The sequence below is a fragment of the Schistocerca serialis genome, unplaced genomic scaffold (genome assembly GCF_023864345.2).
Source record: "Schistocerca serialis cubense isolate TAMUIC-IGC-003099 unplaced genomic scaffold, iqSchSeri2.2 HiC_scaffold_1362, whole genome shotgun sequence".
NCBI classification, from domain to species: domain Eukaryota; kingdom Metazoa; phylum Arthropoda; class Insecta; order Orthoptera; family Acrididae; genus Schistocerca; species Schistocerca serialis.
In genome coordinates, this window is record NW_026047583.1 from 6957327 (window position 1) to 6983720 (window position 26394).

The window sequence follows — 26394 nt, forward strand, 5'->3', positions numbered from 1 at the left end:
TGTTAGAGTGTCAGTCCCCTTGTACTTAAGACGACATTGTGAATTTTGAATTTCATTCCGATGCAATTTCTGTGTTTCCTCGTCAATAAGAATGTCCAAGGTATAAAGGAAAACTGAAGTGAAGCATCGGAATCTAAAACTGGACTCACAGGAGAGTTTCGAATCATAGAAAGTTAGAGTGTCAGTAATCTTGCACTTGAGTCGTCATTGTGCCTTGTGTATTAAATTTGGATGCAGTTTATGTGTTTCATCGTCAACAAGAAGGTCCAAGAGATACAATAAACCTGAAGTGAAGCATCGGAATCGAAAACTGGGCACAGGAGAGGTTCATATCGTAGAAAGTTAGAGTGTCAGTCCTCTTGTACTTAAGTCGGCATTGTGCCTTTTGTATCAAATTCGGATGCAATTTCTGTGTCTCATCGTCAATTAGAAGGTCCAAGGGATACAGTAAACCTGAAGTGAAGCATCGGAATCTAATACTGGACTTACAGGAGAGGTTCAAATCATAGAAAGTGAGAGTGTCAGTCGTCTTGTACTTAAGTCGGCATTGTGTCTTTTCTATTAAATTCGGATGCAATTACAGTGTTTCATCGTCAATAGGAAGGTCGAAGATATACAGTAAACCTGAAGTGAAGCATCGGAATCCAAAACTCGACTCACAGGAGAGGTTCAAATCATAGAATGTTACAGTGTCAGTCCTTTTGTACTTAAGTCGGCATCGTGCCTTTTGTATTAAATTCGGGTGCAATTTCTGTGTTTCATCGTCAATAAGAAGGTCCAAGGTACACAGGAAACCTAAAGTCAAGCAACTTACAGGAGAGGTTCAAATCATAGAAAATTAGAGTGTCAGTCCTCTTGTACTTGAGTCAGCATCAAGCCTTTTGTATCAAATTCGGATGCAATTTCTGTGTCTCATCGTCAATTAGAAGGTCCAAGGGATACAGTAAACCTGAAGTGAAGCATCGGAATCTAAAACTGGACTCACAGGAGAGGTTCAAATCATAGAAAGTGAGAGTGTCAGTCGTCTTGTACTTAAGTCGGCATTGTGTCTTTTCTATTAAATTCGGATGCAATTACAGTGTTTCATCGTCAATAGGAAGGTCGAAGGTATACAGTAAACCTGAAGTGAAGCATCGGAATCTAAAACTGGACTCACAGGAGAGGTTCAAATCATAGAAACTTAGTGTGTCAGTCCTCTTGTACTTAAGTCGGGATTGTGCATTTTAAATTTAATTCCGATGCAATTTCTGTGCCTCATCGTCAACAAGATGGTCCAAGGTACACAGTAAACCTGAAGTGAAGCATCGGAATCTAAAACTGGACACGCAGGAGAGGTTCAAATCATAGAAAGTTAGAGTGTCAGTCCCCTTGTACCTAAGTCGGCATTGTGCCTTTTGAAATTAAAACCGATCTAATTTCTGTGTTTCATCGTCATTGAGAAGGTCCAAGGTATACAGTAAACCTGAAGTGAAGCATCGGAATTTAAACTGGACTCACAGGAGCGGTTCAAATGATAGAGAGTGTCAGTCCTCTTGTAGTTAAGTCGGCATTGTGCTTATTGTATTAAATTCGGATGCAAATTCTGTGTTTCATCGTCAATAAGAAGGTCCAAGGGATACAGTAAACCTGAAGTGAAGCATCGGAATCTAAAACCGGACTCACAGGAGAGATTCAAATCTTAGAAAGTGAGAGTGTCAGTCCTCTTGTACTTATGTCGGCATTGTGCCTTTTGTATTGTATTCGGATGCAATTTCTGTGTTTCATCGTCAATAAGAAGGTCGAATTTATAAAGGAAAACTGAAGTGAAGCATCGGAAACTAAAACTGGGCTCACAGGAGAGGTTCAAATCACAGAAAGTCAGAGTGTCAGTCCTCTTGTACTTAAGTCGGCATTGTGCCTACTGAATTTAATTCCGATGCAATTTCTGTGCCTCATCGTCAGTAAGAAGGTTCAAGGTACACAGTAAACCTGAAGTGAAGCATCGGAATCTAAAACTGGACTTACAGGAGAGGTTCAAATCTTAGAAAGTTAGAGTGTTAGTACTCTTGTACTTGAGTCGGCATTGTGCCTTTTGTATTAAATTTCGATGCATTTTATGTGTTTCATCGTCAATAAGGAGGTCCAAGGGATACAATATACCTGAAGTGATGCATCGGAGTCGAAAACTGGTCTCACAGGAGAGGTACAAATCATAGTATGTGAGAGCGTCAGTCCTCTTGTACTTAAGTCGGCATTGTGCCTTTCGTATTAAATTCGGATGCAATTTCTGTGTTTCATCGTCAATAAGAAAGTCCAAGGAATACAGTAAACCTGAAGTGAAGCATCGGAATCCAAAACTGAACTCTCAGGAGAGGTTCAAATCATAGAAAGTGAGAGTGTCAGTCCTCTTGTACTTCAGTCGGCATTGTGCCTTTTGTATTAAGTTCGGATGCAATTTCTGTGTTTCATCGTCAATAAGAATGTCCAAGGTATACAGGAAACCTGAAGTGAAGCATCGGAATCTGAAACTGGACTCACAGAAGAGGTTAAAATGATAGAAAGTTTGTGTGTCAGTCCTCTTGTACTTAAGTCGGCATTGTGCTTTTTGTATTAAATTCGGATGCAATTGCTGTGTTTCATCGTCAATACGAAGGTCCAAGGGATACAATAAACCTGAAGTGGGGCATCGGAATCTAAAACAGGTCTCACAGGAGAGGTTCAAATCATAGAAAGTTTGAGTGTCAGTAATCTTGTACTTAAGTCGGCATTGTGCCTTTTGTATTAAATTCGGATGAAATTTCTGTGTTTCATCGTCAATAAGAAGGCCCAAGCGATACAGTAGACCTGAAGTGAAGCATCGGAATCTAAAACTGGACTCACAGGAGAGGTTCAAATCATAGAAAGTTACAGTGTCAGTCCTCTTGTTCTTAAGTCATCATTGTGCATTTAGTATTAAATTTGGATGCAATTTCTGTGTTTCATCGTCAATAAAAATGTCCAAGGTATACAGTAAACCTGAAGTGAAGCATCGGAATCTAAAACCGGACTCACAGGAGAGATTCAAATCTTAGAAAGTGAGAGTGTCAGTCCTCTTGTACTTATGTCGGCATTGTGCCTTTTGTATTATATTCGGGTGCAATTTCTGTGTTTCATCATCAATGAGAAGGTCCAAGGTATAAAGGAAAACTGAAGTGAAGCATCGGAATCTAAAACTGGACTCACAGGAGAGGTTCAAATCACAGAAAGTTAGAGTGTCAGTCCTCTTGTACTTAAGTCGGCATTGTGCCTATTGAATTTAATTCTGATGCAATTTCTGTGCCTCATCGTCAATAAGAAGGTCCAAGGTACACAGTAAACCTGAAGTGAAGCATCGGAATCTAAAACTGGACTTACAGGAGAGGTTCTAATCATAGAATGTTAGAGTGTCAGTCCTCTTGTACTTGAGTCGGCATTGTGCCTTTTGTATTAAATTTGGATGCTATTTCTGTGTTTCATCGTCAATAAGAAGGTCGAATTTATAAAGGAAAACTGAAGTGAAGCATCGGAAACTAAAACTGGGCTCACAGGAGAGGTTCAAATCACAGAAAGTCAGAGTGTCAGTCCTCTTGTACTTAAGTCGGCATTGTGCCTACTGAATTTAATTCCGATGCAATTTCTGTGCCTCATCGTCAGTAAGAAGGTTCAAGGTACACAGTAAACCTGAAGTGAAGCATCGGAATCTAAAACTGGACTTACAGGAGAGGTTCAAATCTTAGAAAGTTAGAGTGTTAGTACTCTTGTACTTGAGTCGGCATTGTGCCTTTTGTATTAAATTTCGATGCATTTTATGTGTTTCATCGTCAATAAGGAGGTCCAAGGGATACAATATACCTGAAGTGATGCATCGGAGTCGAAAACTGGTCTCACAGGAGAGGTACAAATCATAGTATGTGAGAGCGTCAGTCCTCTTGTACTTAAGTCGGCATTGTGCCTTTCGTATTAAATTCGGATGCAATTTCTGTGTTTCATCGTCAATAAGAAAGTCCAAGGAATACAGTAAACCTGAAGTGAAGCATCGGAATCTAAAACTGAACTCTCAGGAGAGGTTCAAATCATAGAAAGTGAGAGTGTCAGTCCTCTTGTACTTAAGTCGGCATTGTGCCTTTTGTATTAAGTTCGGATGCAATTTCTGTGTTTCATCGTCAATAAGAATGTCCAAGGTATACAGGAAACCTGAAGTGAAGCATCGGAATCTAAAACTGGACTCACAGAAGAGGTTAAAATGATAGAAAGTTTGTGTGTCAGTCCTCTTGTACTTAAGTCGGCATTGTGCTTTTCGTATTAAATTCGGATGCAATTTCTGTGTTTCATCGTCAATACGAAGGTCCAAGGGATACAATAAACCTGAAGTGGGGCATCGGAATCTAAAACAGGTCTCACAGGAGAGGTTCAAATCATAGAAAGTTTGAGTGTCAGTAATCTTGTACTTAAGTCGGCATTGTGCCTTTTGTATTAAATTCGGATGAAATTTCTGTGTTTCATCGTCAATAAGAAGGCCCAAGCGATACAGTAGACCTGAAGTGAAGCATCGGAATCTAAAACTGGACTCACAGGAGAGGTTCAAATCATAGAAAGTTACAGTGTCAGTCCTCTTGTTCTTAAGTCGGCATTGTGCATTTAGTATTAAATTTGGATGCAATTTCTGTGTTTCATCGTCAATAAAAATGTCCAAGGTATACAGTAAACCTGAAGTGAAGCATCGGAATCTAAAACCGGACTCACAGGAGAGATTCAAATCTTAGAAAGTGAGAGTGTCAGTCCTCTTGTACTTATGTCGGCATTGTGCCTTTTGTATTATATTCGGGTGCAATTTCTGTGTTTCATCATCAATGAGAAGGTCCAAGGTATAAAGGAAAACTGAAGTGAAGCATCGGAATCTAAAACTGGACTCACAGGAGAGGTTCAAATCACAGAAAGTTAGAGTGTCAGTCCTCTTGTACTTAAGTCGGCATTGTGCCTATTGAATTTAATTCTGATGCAATTTCTGTGCCTCATCGTCAATAAGAAGGTCCAAGGTACACAGTAAACCTGAAGTGAAGCATCGGAATCTAAAACTGGACTTACAGGAGAGGTTCTAATCATGGAATGTTAGAGTGTCAGTCCTCTTGTACTTGAGTCGGCATTGTGCCTTTTGTATTAAATTTGGATGCTATTTCTGTGTTTCATCGTCAATAAGAAGGTCCAAGGGATAAAGGAAACCTGAAGTGAAGCATCGAAATCTAAAACTGGACTCACAGGAGAGGTTCAAATCATAGAAAGTGAGAAAGTCAGTCCTCTTGTACTTGAGTCGGCATTGTGCCTTTTGTATTAAATTTGGATGCTATTTCTGTGTTTCATCGTCAATAAGAAGGTCCAAAGGACACAGTAAACCTGGAGTGAAGCATCGGAATCTAAAACTGGACTCACAGGAGAGGTCCAAATCATAGAAAGTGAGAGTGTCTGTCCTCTTGTACTTAAGTCGGTAATGTGCCTTTTGTATAAAATTCGGATGCAATTTCTGTGTTTCATCGTCAGTAAGAAGGTCCAAGGGATACAGTAAACCTGAAGTGAAGCATCAGAATCAAAAATTGGACTCACAGGAGAGGTTCAAGTCATAGAAAGAGAGAGTGTCAGTCCTCTTGTACTGAAGTCGGCATTGTGCCTTTTGTATCTAATTCCGTTTCAATTTCTGTGTCTCATCGTCAATTAGAAGGTCCAAGATATACAGTAAACCTGAAGTAAAGCATCGGAATCTAAAACTGGACTCACAGGAGAGGTTCACATCATAGAAAGTGAGAGTGTCAGTCCTCTTGTACTTAAGTCAGCATTGTGCCTTTTGTATTAAATTCGGATGCAATTTCAGTGTTTCATCGACAATAGGAAGGTCGAAGGTATACAGTAAACCTGAAGTTAAGCATCGGAATCTAAAACTGGACTCACAGGACAGGTTCAAATCATAGAAAATTAGAAAGTCAGTCCTCTTATAATTAGGTCGGCATCGTGCCTTTTGTATTAAATTCGGATGCAATTTCTGTGTTTCATCGTCAATAAGAAGGTCCACGGTATACAGTAAACCAGAGGTGAAGCATCGGAACCTAAAACTGGACTCACAGGAAAGGTTCAAACCATAGAAAGTGAGAGTGTCAGTCCTCTTGTACTTGAGTCGGCATTGTGCCTTTTGTATTAAATTTGGATGCAATTTATTGTGTTTCATCGTCAATAAGAAGGTCCAAGGGATAAAGGAAACTTGAAGTGAAGCATCGGAATCTAAAACTGGACTCACAGGAGAGGTTCAAATCGTAGAAAGTGAGAGTGTCAGTCCTCTTGTACTTGAGTCGGCATTGTGCCTTTTGTATTAAATTTGGATGCAATTTATGTGTTTCATCGTCAACAAGAAGGTCCAAGGGATACAATAAACCTTAAGTGAAGCATCGGAATCGAAAACTGGACACAGGAGAGTTTCAAATCATAGAATGTGAGAGCATCAGTCCTCTTGTACTTAAGTCGGCATTGTGACTTTTGTATTAAAAGCGGATGCAATTTCTGTGTTTCATCGTCAATAAGAATGTCCAAGGGATACAGTAAACCCTAAGTGAAGCATCGGAATCTAAAACTGGACTCACAGGAGAGGTTCAAATCATAGAAAGTGAGAGTGTCAGTCCTCTTGTACTTAAGTCGGAATTGTGCCTTTTGTATTAAATTTGGATGCAATTTCTGTGTTTCATCGTCAATAAGAAGGTAGAAGGGATACAGTAAACCTGAAGAGAGGCATCGGAATCTGAAACTGGTCTAACAGCAGAGGTTCAAATCATAGGAAGTGAGAGTGCCTGTCCTCTGTACTTGAGTCGGCATTGTGCCTTTTGTATTAAATTCAAATGAAATATATGTGTTTCATCGTCAATAAGCAGGTCCAAGGGATACAGAAACCTGAAGTGAAGCATCGGAATCTAAAACTGGACTCACAGGAGCGGTTCAAATCATAGAAAGTTAGAGTGTCAGTCCTGTTGTACTTAAGTCGGCATTGTGCCTTTTGTATTAAATTTGGATGCAATTTCTGTGTTTCATCGTCAATTAGAAGGTCCAAGGTATACAGTAAACCTGAAGTGAAGCATCGGAATCTAAAACCGGACACACAGGAGAGGTTCTAATCTTAGAAAGTGAGAGTGTCAGTCCTCTTGTACTTAAGTCGGCATTGTGCCTTTTGTATTAAATTCGGATTCAATTTCTGTGTTTTATCGTCAATAAGAAGGTCCAAGGTATAAAGGAAAACTGAAGTGAAGCATCGGAATCTAAAACTGGAATCACAGGAGAGGTTCAAATCACAGAAAGTTAGAGTGTCAGTCCTCTTGTACTTAAGTCGGCATTGTGCCTACTGAATTTAATTCCGATGCAATTTTTGTGCCTCATCGTCAATACGAAGGTCCAAGGTACACAGTAAACCTGAAGTGAAGCATCGGAATCTAAAACTGGACTCACAGCAGAGGTTCAAATCATAGAAAGTTAGAAAGTCAGTCCTCTAGTACTTAAGTCGGCATTGTGCCTTTTGAATTTAATTCCGATGCAATTTCTGTGCCTCATCGTCATTAAGAAGGTCCTAGGAACACAGTAAACCTGAGGTGAAGCATCGGAATCTAAAACTGGACTCACAGGAGAGGTTCAAATCATAGAATGTTAGTGTGTCAGTCCCCTTGTACTTAAGACGACATTGTGAATTTTGAATTTCATTCCGATGCAATGTCTGTGTTTCCTCGTCAATAAGAATGAGCAAGGTATAAAGGAAAACTGAAGTGAAGCATCGGAATCTAAAACTGGACTCACAGGAGAGTTTCGAATCATAGAAAGTTAGAGTGTCAGTCCTCTTGTACTTGAGTCAGCATCAAGCCTTTTGTATCAAATTCGGATGCAATTTCTGTGTCTCATCGTCAATTAGAAGGTCAAAGGGATACAGTAAACCTGAAGTGAAGCATCGGAATCTAAAACTGGACTCACAGGAGAGGTTCAAATCATAGAAAGTGAGAGTGTCAGTCGTCTTGTACTTAAGTCGGCATTGTGTCTTTTCTATTAAATTCGGATGCAATTACAGTGTTTCATCGTCAATAGGAAGGTCGAAGGTATACAGTAAACCTGAAGTGAAGCATCGGAATCTAAAACTGGACTCACAGGAGAGGTTCAAATCATAGAAAGTGAGAGTGTCAGTCCTCTTGTACTTAAGTCGGGATTGTGCATTTTAAATTTAATTCCGATGCAATTTCTGTGCCTCATCGTCAACAAGATGGTCCAAGGTACACAGTAAACCTGAAGTGAAGCATCGGAATCTAAAACTGGACACGCAGGAGAGGTTCAAATCATAGAAAGTTAGAGTGTCAGTCCCCTTGTACCTAAGTCGGCATTGTGCCTTTTGAAATTAAAACCGATCTAATTTCTGTGTTTCATCGTCATTGAGAAGGCCCAAGGTATACAGTAAACCTGAAGTGAAGCATCGGAATTTAAACTGGACTCACAGGAGCGGTTCAAATGATAGAGAGTGTCAGTCCTCTTGTAGTTAAGTCGGCATTGTGCTTATTGTATTAAATTCGGATGCAAATTCTGTGTTTCATCGTCAATAAGAAGGTCCAAGGGATACAGTAAACCTGAAGTGAAGCATCGGAATCTAAAACCGGACTCACAGGAGAGATTCAAATCTTAGAAAGTGAGAGTGTCAGTCCTCTTGTACTTATGTCGGCATTGTGCCTTTTTTAATTTTATTCGGATGCAATTTCTGTGTTTCATCGTCAATAAGAAGGTCGAATTTATAAAGGAAAACTGAAGTGAAGCATCGGAAACTAAAACTGGGCTCACAGGAGAGGTTCAAATCACAGAAAGTCAGAGTGTCAGTCCTCTTGTACTTAAGTCGGCATTGTGCCTACTGAATTTAATTCCGATGCAATTTCTGTGCCTCATCGTCAGTAAGAAGGTTCAAGGTACACAGTAAACCTGAAGTGAAGCATCGGAATCTAAAACTGGACTTACAGGAGAGGTTCAAATCTTAGAAAGTTAGAGTGTAAGTACTCTTGTACTTGAGTCGGCATTGTGCCTTTTGTATTAAATTTCGATGCATTTTATGTGTTTCATCGTCAATAAGGAGGTCCAAGGGATACAATATACCTGAAGTGATGCATCGGAGTCGAAAACTGGTCTCACAGGAGAGGTACAAATCATAGTATGTGAGAGCGTCAGTCCTCTTGTACTTAAGTCGGCATTGTGCCTTTCGTATTAAATTCGGATGCAATTTCTGTGTTTCATCGTCAATAAGAAAGTCCAAGGAATACAGTAAACCTGAAGTGAAGCATCGGAATCTAAAACTGAACTCTCAGGAGAGGTTCAAATCATAGAAAGTGAGAGTGTCAGTCCTCTTGTACTTAAGTCGGCATTGTGCCTTTAGTATTAAGTTCGGATGCAATTTCTGTGTTTCATCGTCAATAAGAATGTCCAAGGTATACAGGAAACCTGAAGTGAAGCATCGGAATCTGAAACTGGACTCACAGAAGAGGTTAAAATGATAGAAAGTTTGTGTGTCAGTCCTCTTGTACTTAAGTCGGCATTGTGCTTTTTGTATTAAATTCGGATGCAATTGCTGTGTTTCATCGTCAATACGAAGGTCCAAGGGATACAATAAACCTGAAGTGGGGCATCGGAATCTAAAACAGGTCTCACAGGAGAGGTTCAAATCATAGAAAGTTTGAGTGTCAGTAATCTTGTACTTAAGTCGGCATTGTGCCTTTTGTATTAAATTCGGATGAAATTTCTGTGTTTCATCGTCAATAAGAAGGCCCAAGCGATACAGTAGACCTGAAGTGAAGCATCGGAATCTAAAACTGGACTCACAGGAGAGGTTCAAATCATAGAAAGTTACAGTGTCAGTCCTCTTGTTCTTAAGTCATCATTGTGCATTTAGTATTAAATTTGGATGCAATTTCTGTGTTTCATCGTCAATAAAAATGTCCAAGGTATACAGTAAACCTGAAGTGAAGCATCGGAATCTAAAACCGGACTCACAGGAGAGATTCAAATCTTAGAAAGTGAGAGTGTCAGTCCTCTTGTACTTATGTCGGCATTGTGCCTTTTGTATTATATTCGGGTGCAATTTCTGTGTTTCATCATCAATGAGAAGGTCCAAGGTATAAAGGAAAACTGAAGTGAAGCATCGGAATCTAAAACTGGACTCACAGGAGAGGTTCAAATCACAGAAAGTTAGAGTGTCAGTCCTCTTGTACTTAAGTCGGCATTGTGCCTATTGAATTTAATTCTGATGCAATTTCTGTGCCTCATCGTCAATAAGAAGGTCCAAGGTACACAGTAAACCTGAAGTGAAGCATCGGAATCTAAAACTGGACTTACAGGAGAGGTTCTAATCATAGAATGTTAGAGTGTCAGTCCTCTTGTACTTGAGTCGGCATTGTGCCTTTTGTATTAAATTTGGATGCTATTTCTGTGTTTCATCGTCAATAAGAAGGTCGAATTTACAAAGGAAAACTGAAGTGAAGCATCGGAAACTAAAACTGGGCTCACAGGAGAGGTTCAAATCACAGAAAGTCAGAGTGTCAGTCCTCTTGTACTTAAGTCGGCATTGTGCCTACTGAATTTAATTCCGATGCAATTTCTGTGCCTCATCGTCAGTAAGAAGGTTCAAGGTACACAGTAAACCTGAAGTGAAGCATCGGAATCTAAAACTGGACTTACAGGAGAGGTTCAAATCTTAGAAAGTTAGAGTGTTAGTACTCTTGTACTTGAGTCGGCATTGTGCCTTTTGTATTAAATTTCGATGCATTTTATGTGTTTCATCGTCAATAAGGAGGTCCAAGGGATACAATATACCTGAAGTGATGCATCGGAGTCGAAAACTGGTCTCACAGGAGAGGTACAAATCATAGTATGTGAGAGCGTCAGTCCTCTTGTACTTAAGTCGGCATTGTGCCTTTCGTATTAAATTCGGATGCAATTTCTGTGTTTCATCGTCAATAAGAAAGTCCAAGGAATACAGTAAACCTGAAGTGAAGCATCGGAATCTAAAACTGAACTCTCAGGAGAGGTTCAAATCATAGAAAGTGAGAGTGTCAGTCCTCTTGTACTTAAGTCGGCATTGTGCCTTTTGTATTAAGTTCGGATGCAATTTCTGTGTTTCATCGTCAATAAGAATGTCCAAGGTATACAGGAAACCTGAAGTGAAGCATCGGAATCTAAAACTGGACTCACAGAAGAGGTTAAAATGATAGAAAGTTTGTGTGTCAGTCCTCTTGTACTTAAGTCGGCATTGTGCTTTTCGTATTAAATTCGGATGCAATTTCTGTGTTTCATCGTCAATACGAAGGTCCAAGGGATACAATAAACCTGAAGTGGGGCATCGGAATCTAAAACAGGTCTCACAGGAGAGGTTCAAATCATAGAAAGTTTGAGTGTCAGTAATCTTGTACTTAAGTCGGCATTGTGCCTTTTGTATTAAATTCGGATGAAATTTCTGTGTTTCATCGTCAATAAGAAGGCCCAAGCGATACAGTAGACCTGAAGTGAAGCATCGGAATCTAAAACTGGACTCACAGGAGAGGTTCAAATCATAGAAAGTTACAGTGTCAGTCCTCTTGTTCTTAAGTCGGCATTGTGCATTTAGTATTAAATTTGGATGCAATTTCTGTGTTTCATCGTCAATAAAAATGTCCAAGGTATACAGTAAACCTGAAGTGAAGCATCGGAATCTAAAACCGGACTCACAGGAGAGATTCAAATCTTAGAAAGTGAGAGTGTCAGTCCTCTTGTACTTATGTCGGCATTGTGCCTTTTGTATTATATTCGGGTGCAATTTCTGTGTTTCATCATCAATGAGAAGGTCCAAGGTATAAAGGAAAACTGAAGTGAAGCATCGGAATCTAAAACTGGACTCACAGGAGAGGTTCAAATCACAGAAAGTTAGAGTGTCAGTCCTCTTGTACTTAAGTCGGCATTGTGCCTATTGAATTTAATTCTGATGCAATTTCTGTGCCTCATCGTCAATAAGAAGGTCCAAGGTACACAGTAAACCTGAAGTGAAGCATCGGAATCTAAAACTGGACTTACAGGAGAGGTTCTAATCATAGAATGTTAGAGTGTCAGTCCTCTTGTACTTGAGTCGGCATTGTGCCTTTTGTATTAAATTTGGATGCTATTTCTGTGTTTCATCGTCAATAAGAAGGTCCAAGGGATAAAGGAAACCTGAAGTGAAGCATCGAAATCTAAAACTGGACTCACAGGAGAGGTTCAAATCATAGAAAGTGAGAAAGTCAGTCCTCTTGTACTTGAGTCGGCATTGTGCCTTTTGTATTAAATTTGGATGCTATTTCTGTGTTTCATCGTCAATAAGAAGGTCCAAAGGACACAGTAAACCTGGAGTGAAGCATCGGAATCTAAAACTGGACTCACAGGAGAGGTCCAAATCATAGAAAGTGAGAGTGTCTGTCCTCTTGTACTTAAGTCGGTAATGTGCCTTTTGTATAAAATTCGGATGCAATTTCTGTGTTTCATCGTCAGTAAGAAGGTCCAAGGGATACAGTAAACCTGAAGTGAAGCATCAGAATCAAAAATTGGACTCACAGGAGAGGTTCAAGTCATAGAAAGAGAGAGTGTCAGTCCTCTTGTACTGAAGTCGGCATTGTGCCTTTTGTATCTAATTCCGTTGCAATTTCTGTGTCTCATCGTCAATTAGAAGGTCCAAGATATACAGTAAACCTGAAGTAAAGCATCGGAATCTAAAACTGGACTCACAGGAGAGGTTCACATCATAGAAAGTGAGAGTGTCAGTCCTCTTGTACTTAAGTCAGCATTGTGCCTTTTGTATTAAATTCGGATGCAATTTCAGTGTTTCATCGACAATAGGAAGGTCGAAGGTATACAGTAAACCTGAAGTTAAGCATCGGAATCTAAAACTGGACTCACAGGACAGGTTCAAATCATAGAAAATTAGAAAGTCAGTCCTCTTATAATTAGGTCGGCATCGTGCCTTTTGTATTAAATTCGGATGCAATTTCTGTGTTTCATCGTCAATAAGAAGGTCCACGGTATACAGTAAACCAGAGGTGAAGCATCGGAACCTAAAACTGGACCCACAGGAAAGGTTCAAACCATAGAAAGTGAGAGTGTCAGTCCTCTTGTACTTGAGTCGGCATTGTGCCTTTTGTATTAAATTTGGATGCAATTTATTGTGTTTCATCGTCAATAAGAAGGTCCAAGGGATAAAGGAAACTTGAAGTGAAGCATCGGAATCTAAAACTGGACTCACAGGAGAGGTTCAAATCGTAGAAAGTGAGAGTGTCAGTCCTCTTGTACTTGAGTCGGCATTGTGCCTTTTGTATTAAATTTGGATGCAATTTATGTGTTTCATCGTCAACAAGAAGGTCCAAGGGATACAATAAACCTTAAGTGAAGCATCGGAATCGAAAACTGGACACAGGAGAGTTTCAAATCATAGAATGTGAGAGCATCAGTCCTCTTGTACTTAAGTCGGCATTGTGACTTTTGTATTAAAAGCGGATGCAATTTCTGTGTTTCATCGTCAATAAGAAGGTCCAAGGGATACAGTAAACCCTAAGTGAAGCATCGGAATCTAAAACTGGACTCACAGGAGAGGTTCAAATCATAGAAAGTGAGAGTGTCAGTCCTCTTGTACTTAAGTCGGAATTGTGCCTTTTGTATTAAATTTGGATGCAATTTCTGTGTTTCATCGTCAATAAGAAGGTAGAAGGGATACAGTAAACCTGAAGAGAGGCATCGGAATCTGAAACTGGTCTAACAGCAGAGGTTCAAATCATAGGAAGTGAGAGTGCCTGTCCTCTGTACTTGAGTCGGCATTGTGCCTTTTGTATTAAATTCAAATGAAATATATGTGTTTCATCGTCAATAAGCAGGTCCAAGGGATACAGAAACCTGAAGTGAAGCATCGGAATCTAAAACTGGACTCACAGGAGCGGTTCAAATCATAGAAAGTTAGAGTGTCAGTCCTGTTGTACTTAAGTCGGCATTGTGCCTTTTGTATTAAATTTGGATGCAATTTCTGTGTTTCATCGTCAATTAGAAGGTCCAAGGTATACAGTAAACCTGAAGTGAAGCATCGGAATCTAAAACCGGACACACAGGAGAGGTTCTAATCTTAGAAAGTGAGAGTGTCAGTCCTCTTGTACTTAAGTCGGCATTGTGCCTTTTGTATTAAATTCGGATTCAATTTCTGTGTTTTATCGTCAATAAGAAGGTCCAAGGTATAAAGGAAAACTGAAGTGAAGCATCGGAATCTAAAACTGGAATCACAGGAGAGGTTCAAATCACAGAAAGTTAGAGTGTCAGTCCTCTTGTACTTAAGTCGGCATTGTGCCTACTGAATTTAATTCCGATGCAATTTTTGTGCCTCATCGTCAATACGAAGGTCCAAGGTACACAGTAAACCTGAAGTGAAGCATCGGAATCTAAAACTGGACTCACAGCAGAGGTTCAAATCATAGAAAGTTAGAAAGTCAGTCCTCTAGTACTTAAGTCGGCATTGTGCCTTTTGAATTTAATTCCGATGCAATTTCTGTGCCTCATCGTCATTAAGAAGGTCCTAGGAACACAGTAAACCTGAGGTGAAGCATCGGAATCTAAAACTGGACTCACAGGAGAGGTTCAAATCATAGAATGTTAGTGTGTCAGTCCCCTTGTACTTAAGACGACATTGTGAATTTTGAATTTCATTCCGATGCAATGTCTGTGTTTCCTCGTCAATAAGAATGAGCAAGGTATAAAGGAAAACTGAAGTGAAGCATCGGAATCTAAAACTGGACTCACAGGAGAGTTTCGAATCATAGAAAGTTAGAGTGTCAGTCCTCTTGCACTTGAGTCGTCATTGTGCCTTATGTATTAAATTTGGATGCAGTTTATGTGTTTCATCGTCAACAAGAAGGTCCAAGAGATACAATAAACCTGAAGTGAAGCATCGGAATCGAAAACTGGGCACAGGAGAGGTTCATATCGTAGAAAGTTAGAGTGTCAGTCCTCTTGTACTTAAGTCGGCATTGTGCCTTTTGTATCAAATTCGGATGCAATTTCTGTGTCTCATCGTCAATTAGAAGGTCCAAGGGATACAGTAAACCTGAAGTGAAGCATCGGAATCTAATACTGGACTTACAGGAGAGGTTCAAATCATAGAAAGTGAGAGTGTCAGTCGTCTTGTACTTAAGTCGGCGTTGTGTCTTTTCTATTAAATTCGGATGCAATTACAGTGTTTCATCGTCAATAGGACGGTCGAAGATATACAGTAAACCTGAAGTGAAGCATCGGAATCTAAAACTCGACTCACAGGAGAGGTTCAAATCATAGAATGTTACAGTGTCAGTCCTCTTGTACTTAAGTCGGCATCGTGCCTTTTGTATTAAATTCGGGTGCAATTTCTGTGTTTCATCGTCAATAAGAAGGTCCAAGGTTCACAGGAAACCTGAAGTGAAGCATCGGAATCTAAAACTGGACTTACAGGAGAGGTTCAAATCATAGAAAATTAGAGTGTCAGTCCTCTTGTACTTGAGTCAGCATCAAGCCTTTTGTATCAAATTCGGATGCAATTTCTGTGTCTCATCGTCAATTAGAAGGTCCAAGGGATACAGTAAACCTGAAGTGAAGCATCGGAATCTAAAACTGGACTCACAGGAGAGGTTCAAATCATAGAAAGTTACAGTGTCAGTCCTCTTGTTATTATGTCGGCATTGTGCATTTAGTATTAAATTTGGATGCAATTTCTGTGTTTCATCGTCAATAAAAATGTCCAAGGTATACAGTAAACCTGAAGTGAAGCATCGGAATCTAAAACCGGACTCACAGGAGAGATTCAAATCTTAGAAAGTGAGAGTGTCAGTCCTCTTGTACTTATGTCGGCATTGTGCCTTTTGTATTATATTCGGATGCAATTTCTGTGTTTCATCATCAATGAGAAGGTCCAAGGTATAAAGGAAAACTGAAGTGAAGCATCGGAATCTAAAACTGGACTTACAGGAGAGGTTCTAATCATAGAATGTTAGAGTGTCAGTCCTCTTGTACTTGAGTCGGCATTGTGCCTTTTGTATTAAATTTGGATGCTATTTCTGTGTTTCATCGTCAATAAGAAGGTCCAAGGGATAAAGGAAACCTGAAGTGAAGAATTGAAATCTAAAACTGGACTCACAGGAGAGGTTCAAATCATAGAAAGTGAGAAAGTCAGTCCTCTTGTACTTGAGTCGGCATTGTGCCTTTTGTATTAAATTTGGATGCTATTTCTGTGTTTCATCGTCAATAAGAAGGTCCAAAGGACACAGTAAACCTGGAGTGAAGCATCGGAATCTAAAACTGGACTCACAGGAGAGGTCCAAATCATAGAAAGTGAGAGTGTCTGTCCTCTTGTACTTAAGTCGGTAATGTGCCTTTTGTATAAAATTCGGATGCAATTTCTGTGTTTCATCGTCAGTAAGAAGGTCCAAGGGATACAGTAAACCTGAAGAGAAGCATCAGAATCAAAAATTGGACTCACAGGAGAGGTTCAAATCATAGAAAGAGAGAGTGTCAGTCCTCTTGTACTGAAGTCGGCATTGTGCCTTTTGTATCTAATTCCGTTGCAATTTCTGTGTCTCATCGTCAATTAGAAGGTCCAAGATATACAGTAAACCTGAAGTAAAGCATCGGAATCTAAAACTGGACTCACAGGAGAGGTTCAAATCATAGAAAGTGAGAGTGTCAGTCCTCTTGTACTTAAGTCAGCATTGTGCCTTTTGTATTAAATTCGGATGCAATTTCAGTGTTTCATCGACAATAGGAAGGTCGAAGGTATACAGTAAACCTGAAGTTAAGCATCGGAATCTAAAACTGGACTCACAGGAGAGGTTCAAATCATAGAAAGTTAGAAAGTCAGTCCTCTTATAATTAGGTCGGCATCGTGCCTTTTGTGTTAAATTCGGATGCAATTTCTGTGTTTCATCGTCAATAAGAAGGTCCACGGTATACAGTAAACCAGAGGTGAAGCATCGGAACCTAAAACTGGACTCACAGGAAAGGTTCAATCCATAGAAAGTTAGAGTGTCAGTCTTCTTGTACTTAAGTCGGCAGTGTGCCTTTTGTAATAAATTCGGATGCAATTTCTGTGTTTCATCGTCAATAAGAAGGTCCAAAGGACACAGTAAACCTGGAGTGAAGCATCGGAATCTAAAAGTGGACTCACAGGAGAGGTTCAAATCATAGAAGGTGAGAGTGTCTGTCCTCTTGTACTTAAGTCGGCATTGTGCCTTTTGTATCAAATTCCGTTGCAATTTCTGTGTCTCATCGTCAATTAGAAGGTCCAAAGGACACAGTAAACCTGGAGTGAAGCATCGGAATCTAAAACTGGACTCACAGGAGAGGTTCAAATCATAGAAAGTGAGAGTGTCAGTGCTCTTGTACTTAAGTCGGCATTGTGCCGTTTGTATTAAATTCGGATGCAACTTCTGTGTTTCATCGTCAATAAGAAGGTCCAAGGGATAAAGGAATCCTGAAGTGAAGCATCGGAATCTAAAACTGGACTCACAGGAGAGGTTCAATCCATAGAAAGTTAGAGTGTCAGTCCTCTTGTACTTAAGTCGGCATTGTGCCTTTTGTTATGAATTCGGATGCAATTTCTGTGTTTCATCATCAATAAGAACGTCCAAAGGACACAGTAAACCTGGAGTGAAGCATCGGAATCTAAAACTGGACTCACAGGAGAGGTTCAAAACATAGAAAGTGAGAGTGTCAGTCCTCTTGTACTGAAGTCGGCATTGTGCCTTTTGTATTAAATTCGGATGCAATATCTGTGTTTCATTGCGAATACGAAGTTCCAAGGTATACAGTAAACCTGAAGTGAAGCAACGCAATCTAAAACTGGACTCACAGGAGAAGTTCAAATCATAGAAAGTGAGAGTGTCAGTCCTCTTGTACTTAGGTCGGCATTATGCCTTTTGTATTAAATTCGGAGGCAATTTCTGTGTTTCATCGTCAATAAGAAGGTCCAAGGTATACAGTAAACCTCAAGTGAAGCATCGGAATCTAAAACTGGACTCACAGGAGAGGTTCAAATCATATAAATTTAGAGAGTCAGACCTCTTCTACTTAGGTCGGCATTGTGCCCTTTGTATTAAATTCGGATGCAATTTCTGTGTTTCATCGTCAATAAGAAGGTCCAAGGTATACAGTAAACCTGAAGTGAAGCATCGGAATCGAAAACTGGACTCACAGGAGAAGTTCAAATTATAGAAAATTAGAGTGTCAGTCCTCTTGTACTTAAGTCGGCATTGTACCTTTTGAATTAAATTCGGATGCAATTTCTGTGTTTCATCGTCAATAAGAAGGTCCAAGGGATTCAGAAAACCGGAAGTGAAGCATCGGAATCTAAAACTGGACTCACAGGAGAGGTTAAAATCATAGAAAGTTAGAGTGTCAGTCCTCTTGTACTTAAGTCGGCATTGTGCCTTTTGAATTTAATTCCGATGCAATTTCTGTGCTTCATCGTCATAAAGAAGTTCCAAGGGATACAGTAAACCTGAAGTGAAGCATCGGAATCTAAAACTAGACTCACAGGAGAGGTTCAAATCATAGAAACGTAGAGTGTAAGTCCTCTTGTACATAAGTCGGCATTGTGCCTTTTGTATTAAATTCGGATGCAATTTCTGTTTTTCATCGTCAATAAGAAGGTCCAAGGAGTACAGTAAACCTGAAGTGATGCATCGGAATCTAAAATTCGACTCACAGGAGAAGTTCAAATCATAGAAAGTGAGAGTGTCAGTCCTCTTGTACTTAAGTCGGCATTGTGCCTTTTGTATTAAATTCAGATGCAATTTCTGTTTTTCATCGTCAATAAGAAGGTAAGAGGGATACAGTAAACCTGAAGTGAGGCATCGGAATCCAAAACTGGACTCACAGGAGAGGTTCAAATCATAGAAAGTGAGGGTGTCAGTCCTCTTGTACTCAAGTCGGCATTGTGCCTTTTGTAATGAATTCGCATGCAATTTCTGTGTTTCATCGTCAATAAGAAGGTCCAAAGGACACAGGAAACCTGGAGTGAAGCATCGGAATCTAAACTTGGACTCACAGGATAAGTTCAAATCATAGAAAGTGAGAGTGTCAGCCCTCTTGTACTTAAGTCTGCATTGTGCCTTTTGAATTTATTTCCGATGCAATTTCTGTTTTTCATCGTCAATAAGAAGGTCCAAGGGATACAGTAAACCTGAAGTGAAGCATCGGAAACTAAAACTGGACTCACAGGATAAGTTCAAATCATAGAAACTTAGAGTGTCAGTCCTCTTGTACTTAAGTCGGCATTGTGACTTTTGTATTACATTCGGATTTAATTTCTGTGTTTCATCGTCAATAAGAAGGTACAAGGGATACAGTAAACCTGAAGTGAAGCATTGGAATCTAAAACTGGAGTCACAGGAGAGGTTCAAAACATAGAAAGTGAGACTGTCAGTCCTCTTGTACTTAAGTCGGCATTGTGCCTTTTGTATTAAATTCGGATGCAATATCTGTGTTTCATTGTCAATAGGAAGTTCCAAGGTATACAGTAAACCTGAAGTAAAGCATCGCAATTTGAAACTGGACTCACAGGAGAGGTTCAAATCATAGAAAGTGAGAGTGTTAGTCCTCTTGTACTTAAGTCAGCATTGTGCCTTTTGTATTAAATTCGGATGCAATTTCAGTGTTTCATCGTCAATAGGAAGGTCGAAGGTATACAGTAAACCTGAAGTGAAGCACCGGAATCTAAAACTGGACTCACAGGAGAGGTTCAAATCATAGAAAGTTAGAAAGTCAGTCCTCTTGTACTTAAGTCGGCATCGTGCCTTTTGTATTAAATTCGGATGCAATAACTGTGTTTCATCGTCAATAAGAAGGTCCACGGTATACAGTAAACCAGAGGTGAAGCATCGGAATCTAAAACTGGACTCATTGGAAAGGTTCAAATCATAGAAAGTGAGAGTGTCAGTCCTCTTGTACTTGAGTCGGCATTGTGCCTTTTGTATTAAATTTGGATGCAATTTATTGTGTTTCATCGTCAATAAGAAGGTCCAAGGGATAAAGGAAACCTGAAGTGAAGCATCGGAATCTAAAACTGGACTCACAGGAGAGGTTCAAATCATAGAAAGTGAGAGTGTCAGTCCTCTTGTACTTGAGTCTGCATTGTGCCTTTTGTATTAAATTTGGATGCTATTTCTGTGTTTCATCGTCAATAAGAAGGTCCAAGGGATAAAGGAATCCTGAAGTGAAGCATCGGAATCTAAAACTGGACTCACAGGAGAGGTTCAATCCATAGAAAGTATAGAGTGTCAGTCCTCTTGTACTTAAGTCGGCATTGTGCCTTTTGTTACGAATTCGGATGCAATTTCTGTGTTTCATCGTCAAAAAGAAGGTCCAAAAGACACAGTAAACCTGGAGTGAAGCATCGGAATCTAAACCTGGACTCACAGGATAAGTTCAAATCATAGAAAGTGAGAGTGTCAGTCCTCTTGTACTTAAGTCTGCATTGTGCCTTTTGAATTTATTTCCGATGCAATTTCTGTTTTTCATCGTCAATAAGAAGGTCCAAGGGATACAGTAAACCTGAAGTGAAGCATCGGAATCTAAAACTGGACTCACAGGATAAGTTCAAATCACAGAAACTTAAAGTGTCAGTCCTCTTGTACTTAAGTCGGCATTGTGCCTTTTGTATTACATTCGGATTCAATTTCTGTGTTTCATCATCAATAAGAAGGTACAAAAGATACAGTAAACCTGAAGTGAAGCATTGGAATCTAAAACTGGACTCACAGGAGAGGTTCAAAACATAGAATGTGAGAGTGTCAGTCCTCTTGTACTTAAGTCGGCATTGTGCCTTTTGTATTAAATTCGGATGCAATATCTGTGTTTCATTGTCAATAAGAAGTTCCAAGGTATACAGTAAACCTGAAGTGAAGCAACGCAATCCAAAACTGGACTCACAGGAGAAGTTCAAGTCATAGAAAGTGAGAGTGTCAGTCCTCTTGTACTTAAGTCGGCATTGTGCCTTTTGTATTAAATTCGGAGGCAATTTCTGTGTTTCATCGTCAATAAGAAGGTCCAAGGTATACAGTAAACCAGAAGTGAAGCATCGGAATCTAAAACTGGACTCACAGGAGAGGTTCAAATCATATAAATTTAGAGAGTCAGACCTCTTGTACTTAGGTCGGCATTGTGCCCTTTGTATTAAATTCGGATGCAATTTCTGTGTTTCATCGTCAATAAGAAGGTCCAAGGTATACAGTAAACCTGAAGTGAAGCATCGGAATCGAAAACTGGACTCACAGGAGAAGTTCAAATCATAGAAAATTAGAGTGTCAGTCCTCTTGTACTTAAGTCGGCATTGTACCTTTTGAATTAAATTCGGATGCAATTTCTGTGTTTCATCGACAATAAGAAGGTCCAAGGTATTCAGAAAACCGGAAGTGAAGCATCGGAATCTAAAACTGGACTCACAGGAAAGGTTAAAATCATAGAAAGTTAGAGTGTCAGTCCTCTTGTACTTAAGTCGGCATTGTGCCTTTTGAATTTAATTCCGATGCAATTTCTGTGCTTCATCGTCATAAAGAAGTTCCAAGGGATACAGTAAACCTGAAGTGAAGCATCGGAATCTAAAACTAGACTCACAGGAGAGGTTCAAATCATAGAAACGTATAGTGTAAGTCCTCTTGTACATAAGTCGGCATTGTGCCTTTTGTATTAAATTCGGATGCAATTTCTGTTTTTCATCGTCAATAAGAAGGTCCAAGGAATACAGTATACCTGAAGTGAAGCATCGGAATCTAAAATTCGACTCACAGGAGAAGTTCAAATCATAGAAAGTGAGAGTGTCAGTCCTCTTGTACTTAAGTCGGCATTGTGCCTTTTGTATTAAATTCAGATGCAATTTCTGTTTTTCATCGTCAATAAGAAGGTAAGAGGGATACAGTAAACCTGAAGTGAGGCATCGGAATTAAAAACTGGACTCGCAGGAGAGGTTCAAATCATAGAAAGTGAGAGTGTCAGTCCTCTTGTACTTAAGTCGGCATTGTGCCTTTTGTTATGAATTCTGATGCAATTTCTGTGTTTCATCGTCAATAAGAAGGTCCAAAGGACACAGTAAACTAGGAGTAAAACATCGGAATCTAAACCTGGACCCACAGGATAAGTTCAAATCATAGAAAGTGAGAGTGTCAGTCCTCTTGTACTTAAGTCTGCATTGTGCCTTTTGAATTTATTTCCGATGCAATTTCTGTTTTTCATCGTCAATAAGAAGGTCCAAGGGATACAGTAAACCTGAAGTGAAGCATCGGAATCTAAAACTGGACTCACAGGATAAGTTCAAATCATAGAAACTTAGAGTGTCAGTCCTCTTGTACTTAAGTCGGCATTGTGCCTTTTGTATTAAATTCGGATGCAATATCTGTGTTTCATTGTCAATAAGAAGTTCCAAGGTATACAGTAAACCTGAAGTAAAGCATCGCAATCTGAAACTGGACTCACAGGAGAGGTTCAAATCATAGAAAGTGAGAGTGTCAGTCCTCTTGTACTTAAGTCAGCATTGTGCCTTTTGTATTAAATTCGGATGCAATTTCAGTGTTTCATCGTCAATAGGAAGGTCGAAGGTATACAGTAAACCTGAAGTGAAGCATCGGAATCTAAAACTGGACTCACAGGCGAGGTCAAATCATAGAAAGTTAAAAAGTCAGTCCTCTTGTACTTAAGTCGGCATCGTGCCTTTTGTATTAAATTCGGATGCAATATCTGTGTTTCATCGTCAATAAGAAGGTCCACGGTATACAGTAAACCAGAGGTGAAACATCGGAATTTAGAACTGGACTCATAGGAAAGGTTCAAATCATAGAAAGTGAGAGTGTCAGTCCACTTGTACTTGAGTCGGCATTGTGCCTTTTGTATTAAATTTGGATGCAATTTATTGTGTTTCATCGTCAATAAGAAGGTCCAAGGGATAAAGGAAACCTGAAGTGAAGCATCGGAATCTAAAACTGGACTCACAGGAGAGGTTCAAATCATAGAAAGTGAGAGTGTCAGTCTACTTGTACTTGAGTCGGCATTGTGCCTTTTGTATTAAATTTAAATGCTATTTCTGTGTTTCATCGCCAATAAGAAGGTCCAAGGGATAAAGGAATCCTGAAGTGAAGCATCGGAATCTAAAACTGGACTCACAGGAGAGGTTCAATCCATAGAAAGTTAGAGTGTCAGTCCTCTTGTACTTAAGTCGGCATTGTGCTTTTTGTTATGAATTCGGATGGAATTTCTGTGTTTCATCGTCAATAAGAAGGTCCAAAGGACACAGTAAACCTGGAGTGAAGCATCGGAATCTAAACCTGGACTCACAGGATAAGTTCAAATCATAGAAAGTGAGAGTGTCAGTCCTCTTGTACTTACGTCGGCATTGTGCCTTTTGTATTAAATTCGGAGGCAATTTCTGAGTTTCATCGTCAATAAGAAGGTCCAAGGTATACAGTAAACATGAAGTGAAGCATCGGAATCTAAAACTGGACTCACAGGAGAGGTTCAAATCATATAAATTTAGAGAGTCAGACCTCTTGTACTTAAGTCTGCATTGTGCCTTTTGAATTTATTTCCGATGCAATTTCTGTTTTTCATCGTCAATAAGAAGGTCCAAGGGATACAGTAAACCTCAAGTGAAGCATCGGAATCTAAAACTGGACTCACAGGATAAGTTCAAATCATAGAAACTTAGAGTGTCAGTCCTCTTGTACTTAAGTCGGCATTGTGCCTTTTGTATTACATTCGGATTCAATTTCTGTGATTCATCGTCAATAAGAAGGTACAAGAGATACAGTAAACCTGAAGTGAAGCATTGGAATCTAAAACTGGACTCACAGGAGAGGTTCAAAACATAGAAAGTGAGAGTGTCAGTCCTCTTGTACTTAAGTCGGCATTGTGCATTTTGTATTAAATTCGGATGCAATATCTGTGTTTCATTGTCAATAAGAAGTTCCAAGGTATACAGTAAACCTGAAGTGAAGCAACGCAATCTAAAACTGGACTCACAGGAGAAGTTCAAATCATAGAAAGTGCGAGTGTCAGTCCTCTTGTACTTAAGTCGGCATTGTGCCTTTTGTATTAAATTCGGAGGCAATTTCTGAGTTTCATCGTCAATAAGAAGGTCCAAGGTATACAGTAAACCTGAAGTGAAGCATCGGAATCTAAAACTGGACTCACAGGAGAGGTTCAAATCATATAAATTTAGAGAGTCAGACCTCTTGTACTTAGGTCGGCATTGTGCCCTTTGTATTAAATTCGGATGCAATTTCTGTGTTTCATCGTCAATAAGAAGGTCCAAGGTATACAGTAAACCTGAAGTGAAGCATCGGAATCGAAAACTGGACTCACAGGAGAAGTTCAAATCATAGAAAATTAGAGTGTCAGTCCACTTGTACTTAAGTCGACATTGTACCTTTTGAATTAAATTCGGATGCAATTTCTGTGTTTCATCGTCAATAAGAAGGTCCAAGGGATTCAGAAAACCGGAAGTGAAGCATCGGAATCTAAAACTGGACTCACAGGAGAGGTTAAAATCATAGAAAGTTAGAGTGTAAGTCCTCTTGTACATAAGTCGGCATTGTGCCTTTTGTTTAAAATTCGGATGCAATTTCTGTTTTTCATCGTCAATAAGAAGGTCCAAGGAATACAGTGAACCTGAAGTGAAGCATCGGAATTTAAAATTCGACTCACAGGAGAAGTTCAAATCATAGAAAGTGAGAGTGTCAGTCCTCTTGTACTTAAGTCGGCATTGTGCCTTTTGTATTAAATTCAGATGTAATTTCTGTTTTTCATCGTCAATAAGAAGGTAAGAGGGATACAGTAAACCTGAAGTGAGGCATCGGAATCCAAAACTGGACTCACAGGAGAGGTTCAAATCATAGAAAGTGAGAGTGTCAGTCCTCTTGTACTTAAGTCGGCATTGTGCCTTTTGTTATGAATTCGGATGCAATTTCTGTGTTTCATCGTCAATAAGAAGGTCCAAAGGACACAGTAAACCTGGAGTGAAGCATCGGAATCTAAACCTGGACTCACAGGATAAGTTCAAATCATAGAAAGTGAGAGTGTCAGTCCTCTTGTACTTAAGTCTGCATTGTGCCTTTTGAATTTATTTCCGATGCAATTTCTGTTTTTCATCGTCAATAAGAAGGTCCAAGGGATACAGTAAACCTGAAGTGAAGCATCGGAATCTAAAACTGGACACACAGGATAAGTTGAAATCATAGAAACTTAGAGTGTCAGTCCTCTTGTACTTAAGTCGGCATTGTGCCTTTTGTATTACATTCGGATTCAATTTCTGTGTTTCATCGTCAATAAGAAGGTACAAGGGATACAATAAACCTGAAGTGAAGCATTGGAATCTAAAACTGGACTCACAGGAGAGGTTCAAAACATAGAAAGTGAGAGTGTCAGTCCTCTTGTACTTAAGTCGGCATTGTGCCTTTTGTATTAAATTCGGATGCAATATCTGTGTTTCATTGTCAATAAGAAGTTCCAAGGTATACAGTAAACCTGAAGTGAAGCAACGCAATCTAAAACTGGACTCACAGGAGAAGTTCAAATCATAGAAAGTGAGAGTGTCAGTCCTCTTGTACTTAAGTCGGCATTGTGCCTTTTAAATTAAATTCGGAGGCAATTTCTGTGTTTCATCGTCAATAAGAAGGTCCAAGGTATACAGTAAACCTGAAGTGAAGCATCGGAATCTAAAACTGGACTCACAGGAGAGGTTCAAATCATATAAATTTAGAGAGTCAGACCTCTTGTACTTAGGTCTGCATTGTGCCCTTTGTATTAAATTCGGATGCAATTTCTGAGTTTCATCGTCAATAAGAAGGTCCAAGGTATACAGTAAACCTGACGTGAAGCATCGGAATCGAAAACTGGACTCACAGGAGAAGTTCAAATCATAGAAAATTAAAGTGTCAGTCCTCTTGTACTTAAGTCGGCATTGTACCTTTTGAATTAAATTCGGATGCAATTTCTGTGTTTCATCGTCAATAAGAAGGTCCAAGGGATTCAGAAAACCGGAAGTGAAGCATCGGAATTTAAAACTGGACTCACAGGAGAGGTTAAAATCATAGAAAGTTAGAGTGTCAGTCCTCTTGTACTTAAGTCGGCATTGTTCCTTTTGAATTTAATTCCGCTGCAATTTCTGTGCTTCATCGTCATAAAGAAGTTCCAAGGGATACAGTAAACCTGAAGTGAAGCCTCGGAATGTAAAACTAGACTCACAGGAGAGATTCAAGTCATAGAAACGTAGTGTGTAAGTCCTCTTGTACATAAGTCGGCATTGTGCCTTTTCTATTAAATTCGGATGCAATTTCTGTTTCTCATCGTCAATAAGAAGGTCCC